The sequence below is a fragment of the Phyllobates terribilis genome, unplaced genomic scaffold (genome assembly GCF_046119375.1).
Source record: "Phyllobates terribilis strain yellow unplaced genomic scaffold, ASM4611937v1 Scaffold_361__1_contigs__length_1927384, whole genome shotgun sequence".
NCBI lineage: Eukaryota > Metazoa > Chordata > Amphibia > Anura > Dendrobatidae > Phyllobates > Phyllobates terribilis.
Genome location: NW_027363121.1, coordinates 1,104,564 through 1,122,139, shown reverse-complemented (window position 1 = coordinate 1,122,139; position 17,576 = coordinate 1,104,564). Strand labels below are relative to the sequence as shown.

The window sequence follows — 17,576 nt, the reverse complement described above, 5'->3', positions numbered from 1 at the left end:
TAACAGGTATGTGCGCTGGTTACTCTGCTGCGCTTAAAATTTCTTTTTTGGTTTGCTACAATGCCTTTTCTGAAACGTTGTCTCCCTCTGCTGGAACACTGACTTCTTTCATTTAATGCCTGCAGACTATAAAAGAGAACCCAACCCAAAAAGTTTGGTTGATTAGTCTGTGGCATTCTGTTAAACTGTTGCTTATGGCGGTCTCTGTGAGCTTCTCAGCGACATTCAGCCAGCCAGGTATCCTGCCTGCAGTAGATGGAATGTGGCAATGGAACGCTGGCTGCGCGTGTCATAATAGGCTCTGAGCCTTTATATACCTGTGCACAGCAGCAGCCACCTTCAGTCTGCTGCTGGACAGCCAGCAGCAGCAGCAGCAGGAGAGGTATGTAATCAGCAGCCCTCCTGCTAAGGGTAGACAGCTGCTCGTTCCACCCCACCCCCCGCCTTAATTGGTTCTCCTCCCTTCCAATGGTGTTGAGGCGGGTGGGAACAGCAGGGGGTGAAGGTGCTGTGTTTAAAGAGGTGGAGTTATGCAGATCTAAAACGCGTGGATTGCAGCAGCAGCAAGCCGAAAAGTGCAGGCATGTAAGGGATCTAGAGGTTGACAACATGTCTTCTTAACGGGAGTCCAGGAGCTCATCTCCACAAATGGACTTTTCAGGATCCTTGGGTGGCTCCGTAGTTTGAAACCAATTCTGGTTATCGCTTCTCGGCCTTTTGGCTAAGATCAAGTGTAGTATCTGTTCTTATCAGTTTAATATCTGATACGTCCCCTATCTGGGGACCATATATTAAATGGATTTTTAGAACAGGGAGATGGAAAAAGAGCTTGCTCTGTCCACTCCACGCATTGACCTGGTATTGCAGTATCTCCAGGACCGGTGCACCCCTTCTTTAATGCAGTTTCTAAAATCAGAAAGAATTGAATTCAATGTTTTTTGTTCATTTTGCTTGTTTGTCGGATTTTGGGATGGACTCTTTGGCTTTGCTTTTCTTCTCCTCATTGGATTTTTCATGTTCAAAGTTGCAGAAGCCAGATTACAAGCTCATTTTGGTTCAACTTCAGCAACTGTGCATTGCATTGCCATGTAATGTAATGCAATGCTATCTTTCTAGCTCTCCCTTTTTACTTCCTTTTGGATAAACAGACATATTAGGCAAGCATTTTGGAGCTTTCACCTAAATAACTACAGGTGGTGAGATAAGCTGCACAATATAATTGACCTTTCAGTATATTGTTGCACACACACCATCTATTTAGCAAATGCCCTTGTTATCAACAGCAGCCTTTTAAACTCACCTGAGCTAACAGGTATGTGCGCTGGTTACTCTGCTGCGCTTAAAATTTCTTTTTTGGTTTGCTACAATGCCTTTTCTGAAACGTTGTCTCCCTCTGCTGGAACACTGACTTCTTTCATTTAATGCCTGCAGACTATAAAAGAGAACCCAACCCAAAAAGTTTGGTTGATTAGTCTGTGGCATTCTGTTAAACTGTTGCTTATGGCGGTCTCTGTGAGCTTCTCAGCGACATTCAGCCAGCCAGGTATCCTGCCTGCAGTAGATGGAATGTGGCAATGGAACGCTGGCTGCGCGTGTCATAATAGGCTCTGAGCCTTTATATACCTGTGCACAGCAGCAGCCACCTTCAGTCTGCTGCTGGACAGCCAGCAGCAGCAGCAGCAGGAGAGGTATGTAATCAGCAGCCCTCCTGCTAAGGGTAGACAGCTGCTCGTTCCACCCCACCCCCCGCCTTAATTGGTTCTCCTCCCTTCCAACGGTGTTGAGGCGGGTGGGAACAGCAGGGGGTGAAAGTGCTGTGTTTAAAGAGGTGGAGTTATGCAGATCTAAAACGCGTGGATTGCAGCAGCAGCAAGCCGAAAAGTGCAGGCATGTAAGGGATCTAGAGGTTGACAACATGTCTTCTTAACGGGAGTCCAGGAGCTCATCTCCACAAATGGACTTTTCAGGATCCTTGGGTGGCTCCGTAGTTTGAAACCAATTCTGGTTATCGCTTCTCGGCCTTTTGGCTAAGATCAAGTGTAGTATCTGTTCTTATCAGTTTAATATCTGATACGTCCCCTATCTGGGGACCATATATTAAATGGATTTTTAGAACAGGGAGATGGAAAAAGAGCTTGCTCTGTCCACTCCACGCATTGACCTGGTATTGCAGTATCTCCAGGACCGGTGCACCCCTTCTTTAATGCAGTTTCTAAAATCAGAAAGAATTGAATTCAATGTTTTTTGTTCATTTTGCTTGTTTGTCGGATTTTGGGATGGACTCTTTGGCTTTGCTTTTCTTCTCCTCATTGGATTTTTCATGTTCAAAGTTGCAGAAGCCAGATTACAAGCTCATTTTGGTTCAACTTCAGCAACTGTGCATTGCATTGCCATGTAATGTAATGCAATGCTATCTTTCTAGCTCTCCCTTTTTACTTCCTTTTGGATAAACAGACATATTAGGCAAGCATTTTGGAGCTTTCACCTAAATAACTACAGGTGGTGAGATAAGCTGCACAATATAATTGACCTTTCAGTATATTGTTGCACACACACCATCTATTTAGCAAATGCCCTTGTTATCAACAGCAGCCTTTTAAACTCACCTGAGCTAACAGGTATGTGCGCTGGTTACTCTGCTGCGCTTAAAATTTATTTTTTGGTTTGCTACAATGCCTTTTCTGAAACGTTGTCTCCCTCTGCTGGAACACTGACTTCTTTCATTTAATGCCTGCAGACTATAAAAGAGAACCCAACCCAAAAAGTTTGGTTGATTAGTCTGTGGCATTCTGTTAAACTGTTGCTTATGGCGGTCTCTGTGAGCTTCTCAGCGACATTCAGCCAGCCAGGTATCCTGCCTGCTGTAGATGGAACGTGGCAATGGAACGCTGGCTGCGCGTGTCATAATAGGCTCTGAGCCTTTATATACCTGTGCACAGCAGCAGCCACCTTCAGTCTGCTGCTGGACAGCCAGCAGCAGCAGCAGGAGAGGTATGTAATCAGCAGCCCTCCTGCTAAGGGTAGACAGCTGCTCGTTCCACCCCACCCCCCGCCTTAATTGGTTCTCCTCCCTTCCAACGGTGTTGAGGCGGGTGGGAACAGCAGGGGGTGAAGGTGCTGTGTTTAAAGAGGTGGAGTTATGCAGATCTAAAACGCGTGGATTGCAGCAGCAGCAAGCCGAAAAGTGCAGGCATGTAAGGGATCTAGAGGTTGACAACATGTCTTCTTAACGGGAGTCCAGGAGCTCATCTCCACAAATGGACTTTTCAGGATCCTTGGGTGGCTCCGTAGTTTGAAACCAATTCTGGTTATCGCTTCTCGGCCTTTTGGCTAAGATCAAGTGTAGTATCTGTTCTTATCAGTTTAATATCTGATACGTCCCCTATCTGGGGACCATATATTAAATGGATTTTTAGAACAGGGAGATGGAAAAAGAGCTTGCTCTGTCCACTCCACGCATTGACCTGGTATTGCAGTATCTCCAGGACCGGTGCACCCCTTCTTTAATGCAGTTTCTAAAATCAGAAAGAATTGAATTCAATGTTTTTTGTTCATTTTGCTTGTTTGTCAGATTTTGGGATGGACTCTTTGGCTTTGCTTTTCTTCTCCTCATTGGATTTTTCATGTTCAAAGTTGCAGAAGCCAGATTACAAGCTCATTTTGGTTCAACTTCAGCAACTGTGCATTGCATTGCCATGTAATGTAATGAAATGCTATCTTTCTAGCTCTCCCTTTTTACTTCCTTTTGGATAAACAGACATATTAGGCAAGCATTTTGGAGCTTTCACCTAAATAACTACAGGTGGTGAGATAAGCTGCACAATATAATTGACCTTTCAGTATATTGTTGCACACACACCATCTATTTAGCAAATGCCCTTGTTATCAACAGCAGCCTTTTAAACTCACCTGAGCTAACAGGTATGTGCGCTGGTTACTCTGCTGCGCTTAAAATTTCTTTTTTGGTTTGCTACAATGCCTTTTCTGAAACGTTGTCTCCCTCTGCTGGAACACTGACTTCTTTCATTTAATGCCTGCAGACTATAAAAGAGAACCCAACCCAAAAAGTTTGGTTGATTAGTCTGTGGCATTCTGTTAAACTGTTGCTTATGGCGGTCTCTGTGAGCTTCTCAGCGACATTCAGCCAGCCAGGTATCCTGCCTGCAGTAGATGGAATGTGGCAATGGAACGCTGGCTGCGCGTGTCATAATAGGCTCTGAGCCTTTATATACCTGTGCACAGCAGCAGCCACCTTCAGTCTGCTGCTGGACAGCCAGCAGCAGCAGCAGCAGGAGAGGTATGTAATCAGCAGCCCTCCTGCTAAGGGTAGACAGCTGCTCGTTCCACCCCACCCCCCGCCTTAATTGGTTCTCCTCCCTTCCAACGGTGTTGAGGCGGGTGGGAACAGCAGGGGGTGAAGGTGCTGTGTTTAAAGAGGTGGAGTTATGCAGATCTAAAACGCGTGGATTGCAGCAGCAGCAAGCCGAAAAGTGCAGGCATGTAAGGGATCTAGAGGTTGACAACATGTCTTCTTAACGGGAGTCCAGGAGCTCATCTCCACAAATGGACTTTTCAGGATCCTTGGGTGGCTCCATAGTTTGAAACCAATTCTGGTTATCGCTTCTCGGCCTTTTGGCTAAGATCAAGTGTAGTATCTGTTCTTATCAGTTTAATATCTGATACGTCCCCTATCTGGGGACCATATATTAAATGGATTTTTAGAACAGGGAGATGGAAAAAGAGCTTGCTCTGTCCACTCCACGCATTGACCTGGTATTGCAGTATCTCCAGGACCGGTGCACCCCTTCTTTAATGCAGTTTCTAAAATCAGAAAGAATTGAATTCAATGTTTTTTGTTCATTTTGCTTGTTTGTCAGATTTTGGGATGGACTCTTTGGCTTTGCTTTTCTTCTCCTCATTGGATTTTTCATGTTCAAAGTTGCAGAAGCCAGATTACAAGCTCATTTTGGTTCAACTTCAGCAACTGTGCATTGCATTGCCATGTAATGTAATGAAATGCTATCTTTCTAGCTCTCCCTTTTTACTTCCTTTTGGATAAACAGACATATTAGGCAAGCATTTTGGAGCTTTCACCTAAATAACTACAGGTGGTGAGATAAGCTGCACAATATAATTGACCTTTCAGTATATTGTTGCACACACACCATCTATTTAGCAAATGCCCTTGTTATCAACAGCAGCCTTTTAAACTCACCTGAGCTAACAGGTATGTGCGCTGGTTACTCTGCTGCGCTTAAAATTTCTTTTTTGGTTTGCTACAATGCCTTTTCTGAAACGTTGTCTCCCTCTGCTGGAACACTGACTTCTTTCATTTAATGCCTGCAGACTATAAAAGAGAACCCAACCCAAAAAGTTTGGTTGATTAGTCTGTGGCATTCTGTTAAACTGTTGCTTATGGCGGTCTCTGTGAGCTTCTCAGCGACATTCAGCCAGCCAGGTATCCTGCCTGCAGTAGATGGAATGTGGCAATGGAACGCTGGCTGCGCGTGTCATAATAGGCTCTGAGCCTTTATATACCTGTGCACAGCAGCAGCCACCTTCAGTCTGCTGCTGGACAGCCAGCAGCAGCAGCAGCAGGAGAGGTATGTAATCAGCAGCCCTCCTGCTAAGAGTAGACAGCTGCTCGTTCCACCCCACCCCCCGCCTTAATTGGTTCTCCTCCCTTCCAACGGTGTTGAGGCGGGTGGGAACAGCAGGGGGTGAAGGTGCTGTGTTTAAAGAGGTGGAGTTATGCAGATCTAAAACGCGTGGATTGCAGCAGCAGCAAGCCGAAAAGTGCAGGCATGTAAGGGATCTAGAGGTTGACAACATGTCTTCTTAACGGGAGTCCAGGAGCTCATCTCCACAAATGGACTTTTCAGGATCCTTGGGTGGCTCCGTAGTTTGAAACCAATTCTGGTTATCGCTTCTCGGCCTTTTGGCTAAGATCAAGTGTAGTATCTGTTCTTATCAGTTTAATATCTGATACGTCCCCTATCTGGGGACCATATATTAAATGGATTTTTAGAACAGGGAGATGGAAAAAGAGCTTGCTCTGTCCACTCCACGCATTGACCTGGTATTGCAGTATCTCCAGGAACGGTGCACCCCTTCTTTAATGCAGTTTCTAAAATCAGAAAGAATTGAATTCAATGTTTTTTGTTCATTTTGCTTGTTTGTCGGATTTTGGGATGGACTCTTTGGCTTTGCTTTTCTTCTCCTCATTGGATTTTTCATGTTCAAAGTTGCAGAAGCCAGATTACAAGCTCATTTTGGTTCAACTTCAGCAACTGTGCATTGCATTGCCATGTAATGTAATGCAATGCTATCTTTCTAGCTCTCCCTTTTTACTTCCTTTTGAATAAACAGACATATTAGGCAAGCATTTTGGAGCTTTCACCTAAATAACTACAGGTGGTGAGATAAGCTGCACAATATAATTGACCTTTCAGTATATTGTTGCACACACACCATCTATTTAGCAAATGCCCTTGTTATCAACAGCAGCCTTTTAAACTCACCTGAGCTAACAGGTATGTGCGCTGGTTACTCTGCTGCGCTTAAAATTTCTTTTTTGGTTTGCTACAATGCCTTTTCTGAAACGTTGTCTCCCTCTGCTGGAACACTGACTTCTTTCATTTAATGCCTGCAGACTATAAAAGAGAACCCAACCCAAAAAGTTTGGTTGATTAGTCTGTGGCATTCTGTTAAACTGTTGCTTATGGCGGTCTCTGTGAGCTTCTCAGCGACATTCAGCCAGCCAGGTATCCTGCCTGCAGTAGATGGAATGTGGCAATGGAACGCTGGCTGCGCGTGTCATAATAGGCTCTGAGCCTTTATATACCTGTGCACAGCAGCAGCCACCTTCAGTCTGCTGCTGGACAGCCAGCAGCAGCAGCAGCAGGAGAGGTATGTAATCAGCAGCCCTCCTGCTAAGGGTAGACAGCTGCTCGTTCCACCCCACCCCCCGCCTTAATTGGTTCTCCTCCCTTCCAACGGTGTTGAGGCGGGTGGGAACAGCAGGGGGTGAAGGTGCTGTGTTTAAAGAGGTGGAGTTATGCAGATCTAAAACGCGTGGATTGCAGCAGCAGCAAGCCGAAAAGTGCAGGCATGTAAGGGATCTAGAGGTTGACAACATGTCTTCTTAACGGGAGTCCAGGAGCTCATCTCCACAAATGGACTTTTCAGGATCCTTGGGTGGCTCCGTAGTTTGAAACCAATTCTGGTTATCGCTTCTCGGCCTTTTGGCTACGACCAAGTGTTGTTGCTGGAAGACTCCAAAGCCTATCGCATCCTCGGCCTTGAGGCATCGGCAGTTCTACTGTCTTAAGCCTCCTGCTGCTATAGGGGGTGTGCGTGCTGAAGAGAACCAAGAAGGCGATCGACTTATCTGAATATGGCGATGGCGACATCGGCTACTCTCCGTTCTGCTGGAGCTGGCGACTTGAAGATCAAGAACTCTTTCAAGATTGAAGTTGAAGAGCGAGCCCGTGACAAGTTCTCCCTGTCTTTCTTCGTGAGGAAGGTCCTGCTTGAGATCCTGCAGGTGAAAAGGGAGAACATTCTGGCACTTCAAGATGCTCCTGGACGCTTTGTGCTTACCCTGACCTCTGAAGTGGCATCTCAGAATTTTTACCATCAGATCAAGCTGAGACTTCAGGAGGAACATCTTAAAGGACTGTGTTTTGTGACCCTCTGCCTGGCAGAAGAGAAGTCTGTGGTGGTTCATATGAGCAATCCGCATGTCTCTGAAAAGGATGTGGCTGCGTTTCTGCATAACTATTGCTCTGAGGTCCACTTTTCTCACAAAATCATGAACTCTGAGAGGTTGTGGACCGGAAAATACAAGTTCATCGTGAAGCTGAGAGAAGGTTTGGGAATTGGTGGACTCATTCATCCGCCTCAGAGCTTCCTGATTGGCAGAGAGAGAGGAAGACTCTTCTATCCAGGGATGCCTATCTTCTGCAGAAAATGTATGGACTTTGGGCATTCCTTTGAGAGCTGCAAGGAGGAGAACGCTCTTTGCAAGAAGTGCTATCAAAAAGGACATGTCACTCTGAACTGCCCAAATCAGATGATCTGTAATATCTGCCGTATCCCTGGGCACTCTTTTCGGGATTGTCCGTTGAGAAAAAAGACCTTCAGCTATGCAGATGCAGCTCGGGGGGGAGCCCCTCCGAAGCGGTCCAGTCCTGAAGAACAAACAGACAAATCCAAGGACCCTCCCGGGAACCCTTCTGGGGATCCGCCCAAGGACACTGCTGGGGACCCGCCTGGGGATAGCATTGTTCTCAAGGATTGGTCGGAGAGTCCAGATGGTCATGTGGTGGAGGAGAATCCAGCTGAGTCTGAAGTGGAGATGGGAGAGGAGTCTTCTAAGGAGGCTGGTGGTGAGGAGGAGGAGGAGGAGATTAACATTGACGTGGAGGTTTTGAGGAAAAGGAAAAAGGAGAAGTCGAGTTTGTTTAAGGGAGAGAGCGCCAGCAAAAGACCTGCTGGGCGTTTGAAAATAGTCCTCCCTAATTACTCACCTAAACCGATCATCTCAGTTCCTAAACCTGTAAACCCATCTGATCCGGTGAACATCGAGGAATTCTCAGACACGGACGTTTCTGCGGGTCCCTCTACCCCGGTCGGATTCATGTCAGATACGGACTCAAGCTCTGTTTAAATGATTTATGGCTACACTCAAAATTGCCTCACTAAATGTGAGGAGTTTAAAGGGCTCTGTCAAGAGAGCTGCTTTATTTTCTTACCTGATGACTTTAGATGCTGATATTTTTTTACTTCAAGAATGCGGCATTGACCATGACCCTAACTATAACAAACTAAGGGAAGATTGGGCGAACGGACCTTCCATCTGGTCCGGTGAAAATGGATCGCGTGCTACTGGTGTTGGCGTCCTGTTTAAAAACAAAGACTTTAAGGTTACCTCGTTCACTGAAGTTGAACCTGGACGTGCACTAGTTGTTAATGTGAGTTACTGTGGATCCGAGTTCAAGCTGATTAATGTTTATGCATCTCCGATTAAAGAGGAAAGATCCAGTTTATTAGATATCATCAAACTCTTTATACCTGGTCCTACACCAACTGTGGTTGGCGGTGACTTCAATTGTATCCGGTCTGATGAAAATAGGACATCAGGTACTAGAAGGAAAGACAAAACTGAGATGCAGTTAAAAAATCTAATCGACGATACTTGCCTGAATGATGTCTGGAGAGTAAAGAATACCTCTGAACCAGGATACACTTGGGAGAACAATCTTCTAAAATCAAGAATTGACTTTGTTCTGACATCACAGAGTTTTAAAGTGAATAAAGTGGATCTAACAGGTAACATCTTTTCTGACCACAAAACGTTAATTACTCACTTGGAATTGCCCAGTCTAGAGAAAGGGCGAGGTGTCTGGAAGTTGAACACTCTGCTGCTGGAAGATGAAAGTATAAAAGAGGAATTTTTGAAATTTTATAAAAAACTACAGGGGAAAAAACATTATTACAAAAGAATTCTAGAATGGTGGGAGTATGTGAAGTCTCAAATTAGACATTTTTTTCTCTTAGCTGGCAAAAGGAAGGCCAGACAGAATCAGAAATGGTTTAAAGACCTGAATACAAAACTGCAAACAGGTTACAAACTCAGAAATGCAGGGATAGATATGGAGGATGTTATTTTACAAGTCAAAGAAGACATTAAAAAAGCAATTGAACAGAAAGGCAAAGAAATAATTTTCAACGCCAAGGTAGAACATATGGAAAAAAATGAAACATGTTCCAGGTTCTTTTTCAAAAAATCTTTAGAACGCAAAGAATTAATTAAAGAACTTGATGGTGAAACAACTAAAGATGGACTGTTGGACAAAGCGCAAACTTTTTATCAAAATCTTTTTAGCGAAAAGAAAATTGACGCTGATTTTTTACCTGATGCTCTTAATTCATTGCAGAATCACCTTGAAAAGCAAGATCAAGAGTTGTTGATTGAAGATATCTGTGAAGAAGAACTGCTAAGTGCAATCAAAAGCTTTTCTAGAGGAAAAACACCGGGTACTGACGGACTACAAATTGAATTTTATCTTACTTTTTGGGAGATTTTAAAAGACGACCTGTTTGAGATTTTTAAAGCTGTCTTTTTATGTGACAAATTGCCTGAATCTTGGAGAAGTGGTGTGGTCACCCTGCTTTTTAAAAAAGGAGATAAGACTAATCTAGAGAACTGGAGACCAATCACGTTACTCAACGTAGATTATAAAATTATGGCAAAAATCATGGTGAACAGAATGAAGAAGGTGATAGAGAAGGTCGTGCATCCTGATCAGGTATGTGGTGTGCCTGGTCGTACAATTGCAGAAAACTTGAATATTATACGGGACGCAATTTGGTATCAGCAAGAGAGGAAGCAAAAGCTAGCTCTTCTGTCCCTTGATTTCCAGAAAGCGTACGACAGAGTCTCTCATAAGTACCTGTATTCTGTGTTAAAGAAAATGAAATTCCCGGATGTTTTTATTAAGCACATTGCACTTTTATATGATGGAAGTTTTAGCAGGATTTTAATTAATGGTTTTTTATCTTCAGAAGTTGTTCTAAAGTCGGGCGTCAAACAAGGATGCCCACTTTCGCCTCTGCTCTTTATCTGCGCAATCGAGCCTCTACTGGCAATGTTGAGGAAAGATAAGATGGTGAAAGGTGTACCCATACCAGGTGGAAATGGACTAAGTACTAAGTCACTGGGGTACATGGATGACATCACGATCCTGTGCGACTCAGAACAATCGCTGAGAAGAGCAGTAAGAACTACTGATTTTTTCTGTTTAGCATCTGCCTTCAAACTGAACTTGGAGAAGAGCGAATGTCTTGGATTCGGTGATTGGTCAGATGCGCAGATTCCTCAACTTAAAATAAGAAGTGATAAGATCAAAATTTTAGGTGTTGTGTTTACAAAAAAGAATGATGGAGAAGAAAGTTGGCAGTTGGTGAAGGAGAAAATGCAAAAGAAGATAAGTTTATGGAAACTCAGAAAATTATCAATGGAAGGTAAAAACTTGATCATTAAGTCTTTGTTGTTGCCGATAATGTTGTTTTTAAGTATGGTGTACCCCCCGAATGAGAACACAGTAAAGTTTCTCCAGAGACAAATTTTTCTTTTTCTGTGGGGATCAAAAATGGAGAAGGTTCGAAGAGAGACAATGTACAAGCAGCATAAATATGGTGGAAAGAATATCCCAAATATCAAAAAATTTTTGTACCTAAAGTTCTTTAGTTTTTGCTTCAAAATGACCAATCTAAGAACTCATTGGTCTTTCTACTTAAGATATGCAGCTGGAGATATCTTTAGGAAAAGAAAGTGGATAACATTGCCCCCAAATTCTCCTGTCCTAATTACACCGCCAAAACAATATGTCTTACTAGAAAAAACAATTAGACTTTATAACTTACCTGAAGTAGATGTGGAGATGCTGTCAAATTCAAGAAGACTGGCTCTAGAGACAAAGAGAAAAGAAACGATGACAGCAGTGGCAAACTTTACATACACTAAAAGTGGAAGAATTTGGAGAATGACTTATGCACCTTATCTAACAAATGAATATAAAGACTTGGCATGGGCAATAGTGCAAGAATGTGTTCCTGTTAGATTTTTTCAACACAGAAGGGGATTGTGCAATACTGCAAGATGCCCTAGAACAGGCTGTGTTAGAGAGGAAACAGTTTTACACACCTTTTGGAACTGTTTTTATGCCCAAAATGTCTGGAAAGAAGTTGGAAGTCTCTTAAAGTTTGTTACTGGTCTTAAGTTTTTAAATCACGAAGTAGTTTTATATGGAAATTTTACATGTCAATCAAAAGAAAAAGAAAGAGTCATTTGGATAATGATAAATGGAATAAAGAATGCGCTATGGAAAGTCCGAAACATATTGCTTTTTAAAAGAGATTTTATAAGTGAAAGTGAATGCATAAAATTAGCACTAAGTGAAATATATATTTATTACCTGTTAGATCTGAAGAGAATTGGGAAAAAAAGAGCCAAGAGTCTATGGAACTTTCATCTGTGGAACCTTGTAGCATGAACAGATTATAAGGCAAGAGAAATATTAGAAGAGAAATAACAACTGAAATATAAGAACAAAATGAAAAAGAAAAAAATCTGTTCTTATCAGTTTAATATCTGATACGTCCCCTATCTGGGGACCATATATTAAATGGATTTTTAGAACAGGGAGATGGAAAAAGAGCTTGCTCTGTCCACTCCACGCATTGACCTGGTATTGCAGTATCTCCAGGACCGGTGCACCCCTTCTTTAATGCAGTTTCTAAAATCAGAAAGAATTGAATTCAATGTTTTTTGTTCATTTTGCTTGTTTGTCGGATTTTGGGATGGACTCTTTGGCTTTGCTTTTCTTCTCCTCATTGGATTTTTCATGTTCAAAGTTGCAGAAGCCAGATTACAAGCTCATTTTGGTTCAACTTCAGCAACTGTGCATTGCATTGCCATGTAATGTAATGCAATGCTATCTTTCTAGCTCTCCCTTTTTACTTCCTTTTGGATAAACAGACATATTAGGCAAGCATTTTGGAGCTTTCACCTAAATAACTACAGGTGGTGAGATAAGCTGCACAATATAATTGACCTTTCAGTATATTGTTGCACACACACCATCTATTTAGCAAATGCCCTTGTTATCAACAGCAGCCTTTTAAACTCACCTGAGCTAACAGGTATGTGCGCTGGTTACTCTGCTGCGCTTAAAATTTCTTTTTTGGTTTGCTACAATGCCTTTTCTGAAACGTTGTCTCCCTCTGCTGGAACACTGACTTCTTTCATTTAATGCCTGCAGACTATAAAAGAGAACCCAACCCAAAAAGTTTGGTTGATTAGTCTGTGGCATTCTGTTAAACTGTTGCTTATGGCGGTCTCTGTGAGCTTCTCAGCGACATTCAGCCAGCCAGGTATCCTGCCTGCAGTAGATGGAATGTGGCAATGGAACGCTGGCTGCGCGTGTCATAATAGGCTCTGAGCCTTTATATACCTGTGCACAGCAGCAGCCACCTTCAGTCTGCTGCTGGACAGCCAGCAGCAGCAGCAGCAGGAGAGGTATGTAATCAGCAGCCCTCCTGCTAAGGGTAGACAGCTGCTCGTTCCACCCCACCCCCCACCTTAATTGGTTCTCCTCCCTTCCAACGGTGTTGAGGCGGGTGGGAACAGCAGGGGGTGAAGGTGCTGTGTTTAAAGAGGTGGAGTTATGCAGATCTAAAACGCGTGGATTGCAGCAGCAGCAAGCCGAAAAGTGCAGGCATGTAAGGGATCTAGAGGTTGACAACATGTCTTCTTAACGGGAGTCCAGGAGCTCATCTCCACAAATGGACTTTTCAGGATCCTTGGGTGGCTCCGTAGTTTGAAACCAATTCTGGTTATCGCTTCTCGGCCTTTTGGCTAAGATCAAGTGTAGTATCTGTTCTTATCAGTTTAATATCTGATACGTCCCCTATCTGGGGACCATATATTAAATGGATTTTTAGAACAGGGAGATGGAAAAAGAGCTTGCTCTGTCCACTCCACGCATTGACCTGGTATTGCAGTATCTCCAGGACCGGTGCACCCCTTCTTTAATGCAGTTTCTAAAATCAGAAAGAATTGAATTCAATGTTTTTTGTTCATTTTGCTTGTTTGTCGGATTTTGGGATGGACTCTTTGGCTTTGCTTTTCTTCTCCTCATTGGATTTTTCATGTTCAAAGTTGCAGAAGCCAGATTACAAGCTCATTTTGGTTCAACTTCAGCAACTGTGCATTGCATTGCCATGTAATGTAATGCAATGCTATCTTTCTAGCTCTCCCTTTTTACTTCCTTTTGGATAAACAGACATATTAGGCAAGCATTTTGGAGCTTTCACCTAAATAACTACAGGTGGTGAGATAAGCTGCACAATATAATTGACCTTTCAGTATATTGTTGCACACACACCATCTATTTAGCAAATGCCCTTGTTATCAACAGCAGCCTTTTAAACTCACCTGAGCTAACAGGTATGTGCGCTGGTTACTCTGCTGCGCTTAAAATTTCTTTTTTGGTTTGCTACAATGCCTTTTCTGAAACGTTGTCTCCCTCTGCTGGAACACTGACTTCTTTCATTTAATGCCTGCAGACTATAAAAGAGAACCCAACCCAAAAAGTTTGGTTGATTAGTCTGTGGCATTCTGTTAAACTGTTGCTTATGGCGGTCTCTGTGAGCTTCTCAGCGACATTCAGCCAGCCAGGTATCCTGCCTGCAGTAGATGGAATGTGGCAATGGAACGCTGGCTGCGCGTGTCATAATAGGCTCTGAGCCTTTATATACCTGTGCACAGCAGCAGCCACCTTCAGTCTGCTGCTGGACAGCCAGCAGCAGCAGCAGCAGGAGAGGTATGTAATCAGTAGCCCTCCTGCTAAGGGTAGACAGCTGCTCGTTCCACCCCACCCCCCGCCTTAATTGGTTCTCCTCCCTTCCAACGGTGTTGAGGCGGGTGGGAACAGCAGGTGGTGAAGGTCCTGTGTTTAAAGAGGTGGAGTTTTGCAGATCTAAAACGTGTGGATTGCAGCAGCAGCAAGCCGAAAAGTGCAGGCATGTAAGGGATCTAGAGGTTGACAACATGTCTTCTTAACGGGAGTCCAGGAGCTCATCTCCACAAATGGACTTTTCAGGATCCTTGTATGGCTCCGTAGTTTGAAACCAATTCTGGTTATCGCTTCTCGGCCTTTTGGCTAAGATCAAGTGTAGTATCTGTTCTTATCAGTTTAATATCTGATACGTCCCCTATCTGGGGACCATATATTAAATGGATTTTTAGAACAGGGAGATGGAAAAAGAGCTTGCTCTGTCCACTCCACGCATTGACCTGGTATTGCAGTATCTCCAGGACCGGTGCACCCCTTCTTTAATGCAGTTTCTAAAATCAGAAAGAATTGAATTCAATGTTTTTTGTTCATTTTGCTTGTTTGTCGGATTTTGGGATGGACTCTTTGGCTTTGCTTTTCTTCTCCTCATTGGATTTTTCATGTTCAAAGTTGCAGAAGCCAGATTACAAGCTCATTTTGGTTCAACTTCAGCAACTGTGCATTGCATTGCCATGTAATGTAATGCAATGCTATCTTTCTAGCTCTCCCTTTTTACTTCCTTTTGGATAAACAGACATATTAGGCAAGCATTTTGGAGCTTTCACCTAAATAACTACAGGTGGTGAGATAAGCTGCACAATATAATTGACCTTTCAGTATATTGTTGCACACACACCATCTATTTAGCAAATGCCCTTGTTATCAACAGCAGCCTTTTAAACTCACCTGAGCTAACAGGTATGTGCGCGGGTTACTCTGCTGCGCTTAAAATTTCTTTTTTGGTTTGCTACAATGCCTTTTCTGAAACGTTGTCTCCCTCTGCTGGAACACTGACTTCTTTCATTTAATGCCTGCAGACTATAAAAGAGAACCCAACCCAAAAAGTTTGGTTGATTAGTCTGTGGCATTCTGTTAAACTGTTGCTTATGGCGGTCTCTGTGAGCTTCTCAGCGACATTCAGCCAGCCAGGTATCCTGCCTGCAGTAGATGGAATGTGGCAATGGAACGCTGGCTGCGCATGTCATAATAGGCTCTGAGCCTTTATATACCTGTGCACAGCAGCAGCCACCTTCAGTCTGCTGCTGGACAGCCAGCAGCAGCAGCAGCAGGAGAGGTATGTAATCAGCAGCCCTCCTGCTAAGGGTAGACAGCTGCTCGTTCCACCCCACCCCCCGCCTTAATTGGTTCTCCTCCCTTCCAACGGTGTTGAGGCGGGTGGGAACAGCAGGGGGTGAAGGTGCTGTGTTTAAAGAGGTGGAGTTATGCAGATCTAAAACGCGTGGATTGCAGCAGCAGCAAGCCGAAAAGTGCAGGCATGTAAGGGATCTAGAGGTTGACAACATGTCTTCTTAACGGGAGTCCAGGAGCTCATCTCCACAAATGGACTTTTCAGGATCCTTGGGTGGCTCCGTAGTTTGAAACCAATTCTGGTTATCGCTTCTCGGCCTTTTGGCTAAGATCAAGTGTAGTATCTGTTCTTATCAGTTTAATATCTGATACGTCCCCTATCTGGGGACCATATATTAAATGGATTTTTAGAACAGGGAGATGGAAAAAGAGCTTGCTCTGTCCACTCCACGCATTGACCTGGTATTGCAGTATCTCCAGGACCGGTGCACCCCTTCTTTAATGCAGTTTCTAAAATCAGAAAGAATTGAATTCAATGTTTTTTGTTCATTTTGCTTGTTTGTCGGATTTTGGGATGGACTCTTTGGCTTTGCTTTTCTTCTCCTCATTGGATTTTTCATGTTCAAAGTTGCAGAAGCCAGATTACAAGCTCATTTTGGTTCAACTTCAGCAACTGTGCATTGCATTGCCATGTAATGTAATGCAATGCTATCTTTCTAGCTCTCCCTTTTTACTTCCTTTTGGATAAACAGACATATTAGGCAAGCATTTTGGAGCTTTCACCTAAATAACTACAGGTGGTGAGATAAGCTGCACAATATAATTGACCTTTCAGTATATTGTTGCACACACACCATCTATTTAGCAAATGCCCTTGTTATCAACAGCAGCCTTTTAAACTCACCTGAGCTAACAGGTATGTGCGCTGGTTACTCTGCTGCGCTTAAAATTTCTTTTTTGGTTTGCTACAATGCCTTTTCTGAAACGTTGTCTCCCTCTGCTGGAACACTGACTTCTTTCATTTAATGCCTGCAGACTATAAAAGAGAACCCAACCCAAAAAGTTTGGTTGATTAGTCTGTGGCATTCTGTTAAACTGTTGCTTATGGCGGTCTCTGTGAGCTTCTCAGCGACATTCAGCCAGCCAGGTATCCTGCCTGCAGTAGATGGAATGTGGCAATGGAACGCTGGCTGCGCGTGTCATAATAGGCTCTGAGCCTTTATATACCTGTGCACAGCAGCAGCCACCTTCAGTCTGCTGCTGGACAGCCAGCAGCAGCAGCAGCAGGAGAGGTATGTAATCAGCAGCCCTCCTGCTAAGGGTAGACAGCTGCTCGTTCCACCCCACCCCCCGCCTTAATTGGTTCTCCTCCCTTCCAACGGTGTTGAGGCGGGTGGGAACAGCAGGGGGTGAAGGTGCTGTGTTTAAAGAGGTGGAGTTATGCAGATCTAAAACGCGTGGATTGCAGCAGCAGCAAGCCGAAAAGTGCAGGCATGTAAGGGATCTAGAGGTTGACAACATGTCTTCTTAACGGGAGTCCAGGAGCTCATCTCCACAAATGGACTTTTCAGGATCCTTGGGTGGCTCCGTAGTTTGAAACCAATTCTGGTTATCGCTTCTCGGCCTTTTGGCTAAGATCAAGTGTAGTATCTGTTCTTATCAGTTTAATATCTGATACGTCCCCTATCTGGGGACCATATATTAAATGGATTTTTACAACAGGGAGATGGAAAAAGAGCTTGCTCTGTCCACTCCACGCATTGACCTGGTATTGCAGTATCTCCAGGACCGGTGCACCCCTTCTTTAATGCAGTTTCTAAAATCAGAAAGAATTGAATTCAATGTTTTTTGTTCATTTTGCTTGTT

The 17,576-nt window shown here is 43.7% G+C and overlaps 10 non-coding genes across 10 annotated transcripts; all 10 read left to right on the top strand.

The window, feature by feature from the left end:
• The first annotated feature begins 701 nt into the window (after positions 1-701).
• LOC141222406 (U2 spliceosomal RNA) lies at positions 702-892 on the top strand. The gene has a single exon (XR_012290177.1). It is a non-coding gene; the product is annotated as a U2 spliceosomal RNA (small nuclear RNA).
• A 1,115-nt stretch (positions 893-2,007) lies between these two features.
• On the top strand, positions 2,008-2,198 carry LOC141222405 (U2 spliceosomal RNA). The gene has a single exon (XR_012290176.1). It is a non-coding gene; the product is annotated as a U2 spliceosomal RNA (small nuclear RNA).
• Positions 2,199-3,310: 1,112 nt separating this feature from the next.
• Positions 3,311-3,501, top strand: LOC141222403 (U2 spliceosomal RNA). The gene has a single exon (XR_012290175.1). It is a non-coding gene; the product is annotated as a U2 spliceosomal RNA (small nuclear RNA).
• Positions 3,502-4,616: 1,115 nt separating this feature from the next.
• LOC141222401 (U2 spliceosomal RNA) lies at positions 4,617-4,807 on the top strand. The gene has a single exon (XR_012290173.1). It is a non-coding gene; the product is annotated as a U2 spliceosomal RNA (small nuclear RNA).
• Positions 4,808-5,922: 1,115 nt separating this feature from the next.
• LOC141222583 (U2 spliceosomal RNA) lies at positions 5,923-6,113 on the top strand. The gene has a single exon (XR_012290347.1). It is a non-coding gene; the product is annotated as a U2 spliceosomal RNA (small nuclear RNA).
• Positions 6,114-12,106: 5,993 nt separating this feature from the next.
• LOC141222292 (U2 spliceosomal RNA) lies at positions 12,107-12,288 on the top strand. The gene has a single exon (XR_012290103.1). It is a non-coding gene; the product is annotated as a U2 spliceosomal RNA (small nuclear RNA).
• A 1,115-nt stretch (positions 12,289-13,403) lies between these two features.
• On the top strand, positions 13,404-13,594 carry LOC141222400 (U2 spliceosomal RNA). Its single transcript, XR_012290172.1, has one exon. It is a non-coding gene; the product is annotated as a U2 spliceosomal RNA (small nuclear RNA).
• Positions 13,595-14,709: 1,115 nt separating this feature from the next.
• Positions 14,710-14,900, top strand: LOC141222399 (U2 spliceosomal RNA). Its single transcript, XR_012290171.1, has one exon. It is a non-coding gene; the product is annotated as a U2 spliceosomal RNA (small nuclear RNA).
• A 1,115-nt stretch (positions 14,901-16,015) lies between these two features.
• LOC141222398 (U2 spliceosomal RNA) lies at positions 16,016-16,206 on the top strand. The gene has a single exon (XR_012290170.1). It is a non-coding gene; the product is annotated as a U2 spliceosomal RNA (small nuclear RNA).
• A 1,115-nt stretch (positions 16,207-17,321) lies between these two features.
• LOC141222740 (U2 spliceosomal RNA) lies at positions 17,322-17,512 on the top strand. Its single transcript, XR_012290496.1, has one exon. It is a non-coding gene; the product is annotated as a U2 spliceosomal RNA (small nuclear RNA).
• The last annotated feature ends 64 nt before the right edge of the window (positions 17,513-17,576 follow it).